The 13,068-nt window shown below is 32.1% G+C and overlaps 1 pseudogene; it reads right to left on the reverse strand.

The window, feature by feature from the left end:
• Nucleotides 1-585: 585 nt before the first annotated feature.
• LOC129293333 (cysteine-rich receptor-like protein kinase 44) lies at nt 586-7,614 on the reverse strand (annotated as a pseudogene).
• Between the last annotated feature and the right edge of the window lie 5,454 nt (nt 7,615-13,068).

Below are 13,068 nucleotides of genomic sequence, written 5' to 3' on the forward strand. Positions count from 1 at the left end.
GCGGGGTGAACCAAGAAGTAAAAGACTTTCATGAAAAAATATCTCAGACTAGGAGGGGAAGACAGCATTTAGATAGGACGACTTCTCAAAATTCTTCATCTGCGACTCTAATACACGTTCTTAGTGGCATTTCATGGGCTTTCTCTCTTGGTCCAACTCAAATGGGCCAAGTACCCTTGTATATATATTGCTCAAAATAAATGTATATACTGTACCAAAAAAATGAATGTACATAATATTACTGGTAAAAAACATAAAACAAAGATATTTGAATGAGATATGTATATTTCTCATGCATTATTTTATTTTATTTTATATTTTGTGCATTTTCTCCTTGGATATTGGCCAAGACGGATCGTTTAGTAGCTTGGAAATTGTAGAAATGCTAATAGAAACTTGGCAGCTATCGTACTATAACTACGCATAGAAACCTATTGGCACAATTGAACCTTTGAAATGATATGTGAACTGAGAGTTTAAATATTTCACTAGTTTATGTGAAAAAAATTCTACATCAAAATCTAGAGAGTCTATTTATTTCCATATGAATAGTAGGCTTTCAATTTTTCTTTAGGAGGCAGGTAAGCTGCAAATTAAAATTGATGCATTGAATGTCACATGCAAGGTCGGATATATTAACGAGAATAAAGTTCAGTAATTGAGACTTCATTTTTTGAGGCTTCAACATAGTTGCTTCTTCTTTCACTTGATCTTGTAGCCCCAGATGAACTATATTCCCTTGAGTTCATCTCTAATAAGCTTCTACTATTCATTAAAAATGGAGGTTGCGAGGGTAATGGCAAAGACAAGGAGTGGCTGCTCAGCATAAGTGAAACCAAAGTCATTGTTGGCCTATCAGCTGCATTTTCTTGAACACATAGTAAACCAATGTGGATGCATCTCATTATTTCATTTCCTGAACCACTGCTAAGTACAAGATCTATTATATTTGAGGCTGTCCCTTCCCTCCAATTTTATCATGCCTGCAGTAATACCCTCAACATTAGTATTCATTATTATTTCACAATAATGCAATTTAATTTCATTTATATATATATATAGAGAGAGAGAGAGAGAAAGCAAGAGGGAAGAGACTTACAAAGCCTATCAAATCATCATGTGAATTCTCTCCATGAAAGGTGGCACTGTTTTTCTTCCCACTTATAATTTCTAAGACTAGGATGCTAAAACTAAAAACATTAGATTTCATTGAGAATTGTCCGCTTATTAAATACTCTGGAGCCATATATCCACTGCATGCCAATTATGAATAAATTTTAGTAAATGTTGCTATATGTGTAATGATCTTGAAGTTTAATTTGTTTCTTTAATAGGACAATGAGACTTGTGATACTTACTAGGTTCCAACAATTCTACTAGTATTACTTTGCGTTTGATCTACAACAAATAATCTTGCCATGCCAAAATTTGATATTTTAGGATTCAACTCTTCATCTAAAAGAATATTACTTCCTTTAAGATCACGATGAATAATTCATAGTCGAGAATCTTCATAAAGATATAAAAGACCACGAGCAACGCCTCCTATGATCTTGTAACGTATCTCCCAATTCAGTTGAGCACGTTGAGTTGGATCTAAAATCTCATTCTCAATGTTAAAGATTCATATGGTGAGGCTGTTGCAGTGAAATTAAAATCAACACGCTACCATGCATGAACAAGTGATTACTGCAGGTTTGATCTTTACTATCATCTTTTTGTTGTTGAAATTGAATTTCCAGACAAGATATAAAATTATATACTTCACACTTTATGCCCACAAAGCTCATAAAATTTAACTCAAGTGAGAGAGACAGAACACAATTTAACTAAGCTGCAGTAGGTATTACTTACCAAATAATAAATAGTCAAGACTTTTATTGGGAAGAAACTCATAGACGAGCAGCCTTTCTCTTCTTTCCAAACAGAAACCAAGTAGTCTCACTAAATTGCGATGCTGAAGCTTGGCCACCAGCATTACTTCATTCTAAAATTCTATATCTCCTTGCCCAGAATTCATGGATAACCTCCTGACGGCAACTTCTTCCCCATTATAGAGCTTGCCCTGTAATTAACAAACTAAGTTGGAGCTACATATCTTAGTATGCATGACTTTCTACAAAGTGATGAAATCTCATCCTCACATTGTTGTTATTCTACCTTGTAGACTGGTCCAAATCCACCTTGCCCAAGTTTGTTTACATCTGAAAAATTATCAGTTGCAAGTCTGATGGTGTCATAGTCTGATTGCATTGACTTAGTAGCTTTAATTTCATCATCAAGTTGATCAGCTTCATTGACTACGCGAAGGAATAATTGAAACAAGTCATTAAAATATTTTCTCTCTTTTGAAATGGTACTATATCTTTGCAAGAATTGCTGAGGAAATATTTAATTGGACTTACTTTGACTTGTTTCTTTGGGTTTCCTATTTCGGAAATAAATGAAGACGGGATGAGTAGTAAGATGGCTACAACAATAATCAGCGGCACAACTATGACAATGAAAGATCTTGATTTGCTACTCTTCCCTGCGAAAGCCAGACATTCTTTCTGATTTAGATATCCATATCAGAAATAAAATATAAAATCTATGATAAGTTGAGCGTTTCATAATTTGTCTATATATATGGAAAAATCCTTCTAGTTCATTGACAAAATAGAGGAAAACCACTGCAAATTAAATAAAACTTTTGAAACTTCAGAATTTTCTGCCAAATATATATAGTAGCCTGCAGGTACTTTTTTTTTCTTTTTTTTCCCTGGTGGAAACTGCACATGAAATTTATTGCACGAGGAAATCAAGAAAGTGAGGGGAAAAAATATTGGTCCTCATAAGAAGGCACAAATTAAAGTCTGGAATTTAAAATATTTTGGGTAGAGAGCTAACGGAACCGTATCAACTGGGGCAGTCAAACTTTGACTACGTCAGGCAAAGCAAAAAAAAAAAAAAAAAAAACCTTTGACTACGCGTGCTACATTCAATTACAAACCCAGCCACAGCAGTCTTGGCTCTTCAAAACCCTCTTCCTAAAACAAAATCATTTGGGTTAACATGCATTTTTATCTTTAATTTTTTTTTTCAAAAACAATTTTACTCTTGTACTCACTACTACAGAATATATCTTTAGGAGCGGGTATTTAGGAGCGCTTCTTTAAAAAGCGCTCTAAAATGTGAATGCGGAATTTACCGGAGCGCTTTTTTAAATAAGCGCTCTTGTATGTTAGAGCTTCTCAATAAGATAACGCTCTTTGACGAGCGCTCCGGAAGATCAACTCTTTCGGAGCGCTCTTTGATCTTTCGGAGCGCTCTTAGAATGAGCACTCCGAAAGAGTTCATCTTCCGGAGCGCTCTTTTAATGAGCGCTCCGAAAGAGTTGATCTTCCAGAGCGCTCGTCAAAGAGCGCTCCGAAAGAGGGATCTTCCGGAGCGCTCTTTGACTAGCGCTCCGGAAGACCACCTCTTCCGGAGCGCTCATTAATAAGCGCTCCGGAAGAGGTGGTCTTTTATATCTCTGCATCCCGTCAGTTTTCTTTTCCCTATTCATGAGTTTCTTTCAAACCTCTCTCTCATTTGCTGAGGTTGTGCATTCCCAACGAGTTCCAGATCGTCACTGTATCAGTCTATCTTCCGTCGCTGTTCGCTGTTCCAGATCGTCGTCCTCCGCTGTTCGCTGTTCCAGATCGTCCTTCGCCACTGTTCACTATTCCAGATCGTCGTCCGCTGCTGTTCGTTGTTCCAGATCAGTGTTCATCGCTGTTCGTTCATTTTTGTGTCATGTCACACCATCTGTCTCTGTTTTTGCGCTGCCGTCGCCGTCACTGCCATCTCCCGCATCACTATTCTAGATCTGCATTGCTGTTCCAGATCTATGACGCTGCTATACACCGGAGGAAGCACGCCGTGAAGACCTCCGTTGCAGCCGTGTGTCATTGCTGTACAGCCGAGGAAGCAACGCTGCCAAGACCTCCACTACTGCCATGAAGACTACACTGTGAAGGTATTTTTTTAATAATTAATTTATAATGTAATATATTGATATATTTATATATATTTGAGAATAAATTTCATATATATTTTTTAATAATCAATATTATAGATAATATATGAATTGGAGTTATTTATATTAGAATTATGGAGTATTTGTAGTTGATAATTAGATTAAAGTTGAGGAAACTACTTGAACATTTTTATTTTATTTATGAAATATACTTTTAAGGGAGATTATTGTTATTAATTAAATTACAATTGATTGACAGAATTTAGATGCATTATGCTACTAAATTTTTATTTGGATGAATTTATTTTTTTAGTTTAAATGTGTTCTGTTGTGGAATTTAATTGTTTCATCATTTGGGAGGTTCTTCTTTTAAGGAAGATGTTGTTGAATTTTTTTTATAGAAATCTAAGTCTTTTGTTTATTGAATTTTGATAATCATATTAGTGATATGGATCATAAGTAGATGTCGGCTAATCGACTATCTAGAGAATATTGGGATGGTGTGGATTAATTCATTTAATTTGCATTTTGTTGTGATCAAGACTCCCCTGAAGTCATATGTCCTTATTTGAAATGTTGCTATGGAAAAAGAGTAAAGCCAATAGAATTGAAAGATCATTTAATCTGTAATGGAATTGATCCAACTTATACTTGTTGGACCATGCATGGGGAGACAAGGAATAATGCAAATGATTGGAGGGATAGTGCGAGTTACTCAACATTTGATCGTGATAGTGGGACATATGATATTGACCGTCTTGATGAAATGATTCATATATATAACTTCATTGCTGAAATATTTTAAATTAAGTTAGAATTTATTTCTACCATATTTTGATAATGACATCTTTTATTGTTTTATATGTAGGTACCTACATAATTACAAGGTTGGGAGTGTGGATATTATGTTATAAAGTTTATGAGGGAAGTAATCACACAACAAGAGTTGATCATTCCTGAAAATGTAAGTCAAAAGCTTTGAAATTAAGTTGATATAATGTTAATTACTTATATATTGCTTTCATATCTTGTGTAGCATTTTGTTGGAGTAAGATGTTCGCATTTTACCATGGAGCAAATAGAAGATTTAGTTGAAGAGTTGTCAGAATATATTATTGGCTGTTTGTGATAGGAAGTTAGATTTCAATGTTAGAAAAATAACAATAGTTTCATTTGTTAGGCTTGTTAGAAATTAAACTAGGTTAGTTAGGAAATTGAAATTGTTGTATCAGTTTCAAATTCTTTTCTTGTATATAAATTTTTATGTTGATATTATTTTTAAATTAATTTTTGATATTATGATTTGCCATTGTTAAAGAGACGTAAAAGGAGAAATTTCAAAAAATCTGATTTAAAAAAAAATTAAAGTAATATACGGGAGCGCTCATTTGAAGAGCGCTCCTGTAAAGTAACATGCGGGAGCGCTCTTCCAGAGAGCGCTCCTATATGGTTCATACGGGAGCGCTCTTTATAAAAGCGCTCCGGTATGGTTGCATACGGGAGCGCTTTTGTAAAGAGCGCTCCCGTATGTGCTCCTGTATAGCGTATATACAAGAGCGCTTTTTTAAGCGCTCCTATACATTTCGGAGCGCTCGATACGAGAGCGCTTCAAAAGCGCTCCCTAAAGTAAAAAAAAAAAAAGCGCTCCTGTAAACTTATTTTGTAGTAGTGACTAACAAATGAGGCAATTTCACCCTTTAACTATTCTTTCAAAGAGCAATAGACAACCTATAGAAAGGATTCTTTGCTCCTCAAAAACATAGTTCAAAGGTAAAATTGCTCATTGAGGAAAAGTTTAAAGATAAAATTATACCTTAACCCAAACCATTTCCTCAAGTTAATTGATGTCCCTGAAATATTCTTTTTCTGCATTGAAATGGTAAGAGTAGTAAATGGACACTATATCTTAATTTAAAATTTTTGAGGTTTAAGTTTATAAGTTATTATTCATTATTATATATTAATCATTAAGTTTAACTTTATTCCTTGTCAAACTTCCTACGTCAACTCAAATAGTCCATTCACATGTGAATAACTTAACCAAAATTAATACATATTTGTCAAATAATATGGAAATAAATATACGGCAGTAAGTTATGTGAAGACGACGGGTGAAATCAGGGATGAATCCAGAAATGATCATGTGGAGAGGCCAAAACTGAAAGTTTACTTAAAATTTGGTGCATTGATTTCAACATGTTTTACAAATAAAAAATTTTCACATTCATAAAGGAGGGTTTAGATGCAATGCCCCCAACACATGCTTTCTCTTGGACTCGTAATTGGGTGAAATTCATTGTAAAACATCACGAATCATATTGCATTCCAAACCCAAAACCCAAATTAAGACCAAAAAATAAAAAGTTTTTTTTGCCCCAAAATACAGGTTTAAAGCACACGAAAGTAAAAGTTTGCCAATAGTCTTCATGGATTATATGCAACAATTCTTTGACACAACTTTTTCCTTGACTTTGAGGATTAAATAGAAGATTTGGATCTAGTGAACAGCATAACTCCACTCATTCAATAAGTCTCACATGGCATGATAACAACTATCCAATTAATTTAATTAAACAACCATAACAAATTTTTTCATATAATATTCAAAAGGTATTAATTTCAAATTTTGTTGCAAGGACAACATATATGAGGAGCTTTTTGATCGTGAAGATTGTTTTAAATTTTTATAGAGGGACCAGAAATATAACTTAATAATTTTTAAATATTGATAAAATTCAATAATTATAATTGTGATATTCCTTAAGTGAGTAAATTTAGATCATTTACAAAATCCAAATCCAATAGATTAGTACCTTTAGAAATTGATGTTGGAGGAGAATAACGAGGAGATGGTGATGGTGATGATGGTGAATCGTGAGCCACGGGAACAAAGAAACGGTAATTCTCATACCTAATATTGCAGCTGGGCATGATAACCCTGCCGCCTCTCTTGGTCGAACAACAATCTGGAATGTGCGAGATAGCCTCCACTAAGCAGTCGAAGCAATCTTGTTGAGACAAATCAGGAGTGCACTGAACTGCCCCGTACACTGTTTGGAAGCTCGGGCCCGATTCATTCGCTGCTGCGTACTTAAGAAGTGAATCTCCATTCGCAGCTTTCATTCTCAGTCGGTCCAACAACTCATTAACCACTTGATCGAACTTATCTTGGTCTGTTGCGTTATTCACGTTCCACAGAGGCACCCAAAAGTTAGATTCCATGACCCCATATATTGATTGGTTGGAGTATCGTAGCATGCAGTCGTCATAGCCTCCTACGGCCTCCTTCTGATTCGGACAAACCTGTGGGAGACGAAGCGAGGCATTCTTGAGGCAACCCTGGCATTCAATTGGCTTAACATCTCCTCTGCATAACCCAATTGTTCTAACTCTATTGGGTTTTTGCCGCGAGAGCGATTGTAGAAGCCATAGTCAATTTGAGCGTTGGAAGCGAGATCCGAGAGAAGGATATTAAGGTTGGTTTGGTACGTGCTTGTATTTGTGTAGTTGCCCTTGATATCGAAACATCTGTAATATCTGAAGTTAGGAGGCTGAGCGGTGAGGAAGACCAGATGATAAAGGAACGAAAGCAGAACCAGAGAAATGGCTGACATTATTGCAGTTTGCAATCAGATCAGATTGGTTGGTGGAGACGAGCTTCAAAGTAAATGGATGAAGGTATATAGGGTATGTATTGGATGGTTTTTTTTTTTTTTTGGGTTTTTGGGCTAGACGTTTCTGTTCGTTTTATTCAAATAAATGCATTGTTTATAAGTTTGAGGCATGACCTGGGTCAATTTCAGCATTACGATGGTGGAATTAATGGGACCAAAATAATAGAAGACAAACGATGTAGTCCCAATCCCATCCCAATTCATAACGAAATGGAATGACTTTAAAAAAAAAAAGGGACCTAAAACAAAATGTCAATCCTGATTATTTGTTGGGGCGGGATAGTAAACACCCCTAGGCCGTTAAGCTATGAGACCAACAAAACGCGTGGAAGTTTTACTTTCCGCCTTTGTCACCAACTGCATACAGTTCTTTTATTTGACCCAAAATATATGGAAAAGCATGTCACTTGATGAGAATGAGAATTAGATATATATTAGGTTTATTTTTTAATAAAATAATTTAAACCAATTCGATGTGATTTGTTTTAATTTTATATATCTTCAGAACATTCTTTAAATAATCAATGTGGGACTTTTTTCATATATGCTAAAATTCCTTCAATTATTTTTTTAAATTTTTCTTCATTTTTTTTTCTCTTTATCTAAACCTGTACTGGTTTTGAATCCTAAAGATCTCAAGTCTGCAATGATTTTTTTTTAAATTTTTTTTATTCTTTCCTCTTTCTTTTTTCCCCTTCTTCTTTTCTTCTTTTCTTTCTTTTCTTCTTTTCTTTCTTTTCTTTATCATATTAAACTTTTAAAAATTAGGTATATAGTAGATTTGTTTTTGTATCAAAGTTTCATCCAATTTGATTAGATTTGTCTTCCTTAATTAATCTTATATATCAAAAAATACTCTGTACCTCCTGCCTCATGCAACTTAAGGTTAAATCCAAGAACTTTTGCGTACGGCAATATAGGTGAAATTCACTGTTACGTCTTTTTTTCAAATTATTGTGTAGCTGTTTGAATGGGACAATTTGAAAAGATCATAAATACTTATATTTGTAAGCTTAAGTTGGACTGAAATTAACCGATCAATCAGTGGTATGGCAGCATGAAATTTTGGCGTATCTTGCGTGATAGACGGTTGAAATGATGGATGGTTTTCCTCTCGCGCAGAACTCAGGGAGAATTTTAGTTAGGGCTTTAATAGAAACTTAATTTTACATGGGTTTAAAAAAAAAATTAAAATTTTACTTCAGTCTAAAGTAAAAAAGTCAAAAAAAATTTAATGATAAAAAAATTAAAATATCCTTCACTTATTAATCAAAATCGTTAGTTATAAATTTTCTTACTCTACTTGTTAATTTATGGATATAAATTACAAATTACATAAGTTGATATATCAATAATTATATAACACTTGACATTAGTTTTTCAATCGTAAATAATAATATCAATTGTTAAATTACTAACTTTACTTATTGATTTACTAACATCAATTGTACATTACTGATAGGTCTTATAATTTACTAATATAAATTGTAAATTACTGACAGGTTTTATAATTTATAACTAATGTTAGTAAATTAACAAGTAAAATTCATAAGTTAACAACTAATGTTATTGATTATCTGACAAACGAATGTAATTTACAAGTGATATTGATAAATTACCAAATACAGTAAGAAAATTAACAACTAGTGATTCTGCATAACAAGCAAAGGATATTCTGATATGTTCACTGTCAAAATTCTTTTGACTTTTTTTCATTGACTAAATAAAATTTTAAAATTTTTTTAGACCCACTTAAAATTAAATCTCTACGATGGTCTTTAACTGAAATTCTCCCCTAAACTTAATTACTTGTCATATGAGAAGTGTCAATGTCATGGATGATGATAATCAATAACAAATATTCTATTCAAAGATATTTTTATTTTTTAAAGATATTTTTTTCTATTTCTATCACATTTTTTTGACCAGTATTTCTATCACATTAAAAAATTATTTTTATTATTTCATGAATTACTATTTTTGTTAATTGCAACCAATTTGGATAAACATTCCACAATTGTAATAAATATCCAAAAACGAAAATAAATACTAATGTCTGAAATAAATTAGCCAAACACGCTATTGGTTGAGAGAAATTTAACTTCAATCCAATTTAAGCTTAAAAAAAAAGTAATTAGGATTTTGAATGAACTTTACAGTTAAGCAAGTTAAACGAGAAAGATGGAATGGTAAATGAGTAAATGACAATTATTACTATATATAAATGTCCATCTTCCGTTGCTGAAAAAGAATAAAAGATATTGGGTTATGAATAATAAGTTGTGCAGGGCTAGCCTGTGTCCTGATGCTCCGAAGTTGTTGTGAAGTTTAAAAGTACATGCATCTATTGTTTGGCCTCAAAAAACAAAAAATAAAAAAAACATTTCATTAATCACAAATGAAGTTCAATACAAAATAAGATAGGGTAAAGGTATAAATTTATTATAAAATTTTTTTTTTCAAAGACGTCTCGTATCCTGAACTTTTTTTGAAGCAATATTACCCTGAAACTCTCCAAAATGGTGCAATGTTGCCCTACCATCAGAGTTAACCATTTGTTGATCATTTGCTTGACTGGATTTGCCATGTGACAGCCATGTGGCATTTTTAAAAATTAAAAAAATGATAAATGTGTAAATTTATCCTAAAACTTTTCATTTAAAGGCGCCCGGTATCCTCAACTTCTTTTAAAGCAATGTTGCTATGCTATTAGTTAGAATTGACTGTTTTGTTTGACTTTACTTGCCATGTAATAGCCATGTGACATTTTTTAAAAATTTAAAAAAAATATGAAAAATGCATAACTCTAAAAATGCAAAATAATCCAAAACACTAAGATGAAAAATCAAACTCATATTTTCAACATAAAAAAAAATCAAACCCAAATTTTCCATATAAAAAAACAATCAAAGACAAGAGGTAGAGAAGAAGAAAATAAAGAACACAACTTAAGAATTCAACAATTCAAGAACAACACAAAACATCCAAAAAGGAGGTCTCTAAGTTCTGGAACTAGAGGTCTCTCTTTCACCAGACTTTCTTCTTGGATCAGTGCCGGAATCTCTATCCTCTATCCATCTCACGTGGGTGCATTAGACCCTTCTTCTTTCTCCCCTGTTTGTGTTGTCAATCCTTCTTCCTCTACTATCTTCACATTGTCTGAATCTTCTGTTCCCTTAGTTTTGGATCATTGTTGATCCAACATGGGGATAGGTTCAAATCTTTCCTTCCTCGTCACTTTGTATGTGTATGTTTATGTGGCTAAACTTGCAAAGTTTCCCTTGTTATTTGTTCTGCCCTTGCATATGCTTGACTTAGAAGGGGATTTGAATGAAGATGAAGATAGTTTAGGTTGAGTTTTTTCTTTATTTTAAGTTGATTCTTAGTGTAAATTTGATTGGCAAAATATGATAAATCAAAAACTTATATTAGATATTGTTGGGACGAGATTTGAATAGAAGTGTTAAAATCAAAGTCTGTCAAGAATTGGGGTAGAGAAACTTTTGTGTATATTAATGGTTGAAGGTTATTTGACTTGTATTTTAAAAATTACAAAAATTAATTTATAAGTTATACTTGAAAATTTGGGTGGTATACCAAATGTTTGATGAAATAAGTAAGAGATAAATTTTTAAACTATTGAGACAATCAAGAGTGATGAAAGTACCATTGATTACATTATAAAATAAGTAAATTACTTTCTATGATGAAGCTTGGAAAAATCAAGAAGTTGGCTTATTGGTGATAGGTTAGTATTTGAACTTGTTAGGTGAAATTATGAACTTTGTTAGATCAGTTTGAATCTTGAAGCACATGGGAACAACAAAAGAAATTTGTTATACTTGATAATATTTATGATATTGAATTAAAGGTGTTATGCGATCAATTGTGATTGTGTAGGATAAGAAATTATATTGTCTTGAATAAAGTATATTTTTGTAAAGAATTATTGGAGAATCTTAAGGATAAATCACTTATTGGTTATGAAAGGAAGGAGGCATGGTTGAAATAAGTATATTATTGTAGGTGGAAAAAAGGAATAAGAAGAATATAGTTTTTAACTATGGTTGGTGGGTTAAGCACCAATAAGGATTGAGAGAACTTTAATATGTTCTAGATTATATAGAGTGGGTTTATGAATGTTAGTTAGAGATATATGAATTAGAGCTTTTAATGAAGAAAGTTCTTTATTCTTCTGGTTTAGGTAATAGAGTACATAGCTAAAAGGAAATGGAGAGGTGTTTAGAAAGAACATATGATTATTTTGAGAATTTATCGGGTAAGTGGATAGTGTCCCAACTGATTCATAAACAATTTTTTTTCTAAAATATTTTTACTTAGATCATTTAATAAAAATTATATTATGTATTTAATACTTTGTTAATTAAATTATTTTATCTAGAGAAATTATAAGAAATGTGTAAGGATATTTAAAATTATGACCTGTATATGTTTTTCCTTATAAAGGATACTTTCAAGATTGATGAAATTATTTTTATCAGCTTTAGTAATTTTGATTTCTCAATAAATGTAAGCATGAATATCAGTTATGAAATTTTATTCTAGTAAGTTTTTAATGTTCAAAATTTGTCATGCAAGTTTGATTTTGATGATAAAACTGTATTTTAATAATGATGACTTACTCGCATGTTTAAAAATAAATTTGAAGATAATTTTATACATAACACTAGTTGCTAATGACAGTTCTGTTAGCCCTTGAGGCGTCATGGTTAATGACTTGCTAGTTTGATTTTTGTAATATTTGTTCTCACGTTTGTTATTCGTGAGTCTTGTACATGTGTTTGTTTTCGTGGCTTCAAGCCATGTTTGGTTAGCATTACACTCGTAGATTGTGTGTCCGTATTTGTTTCGTAACTTTAGCTATATTTGATTACTTACCCTCGTGGACTTTGTGTTCATGTTTGTATTCATAGTATAAGCCGCGTTTGGTTATTCACCCTCATAAACTATATGTCCAAAATATATAAATTTTTTTAAATTAATTGTTGATTTTCTATTTAATGATTTTCAATTAATAAATATTGTTATTCTTATTTATTATTTAATTATTTTGACTTATCAAGATCAAATGTTAAAGTTGCTTTATTATTAGAGATTTAAATATTCTTGTTATTGAAGTTGTTTAGAATTTTTTTATTATTCTAAATTACAATTTTATTATATTGAATTGCTTTATCTTTAATTTTTATAACTGTTGTAAATTATTCAATTTTATCCTGTAAAATTGATGGTTAGGACGTTATTCTCTAAAAAGTATTTTGGTCTCAAATAATGTAGTTGGCGTCGTACGTCCTATTTACCAATGATGGATTTTTGCTAAGCTGGGTGAAGATTTATTATGTAAATATTTATTTGTGATGTTAATATAAAATT

Source organism: Prosopis cineraria, unplaced genomic scaffold (assembly GCF_029017545.1).
Source record: "Prosopis cineraria cultivar Desert tree isolate PC_DT_omini unplaced genomic scaffold, ASM2901754v1 PC14, whole genome shotgun sequence".
Taxonomy (NCBI): domain Eukaryota; kingdom Viridiplantae; phylum Streptophyta; class Magnoliopsida; order Fabales; family Fabaceae; genus Prosopis; species Prosopis cineraria.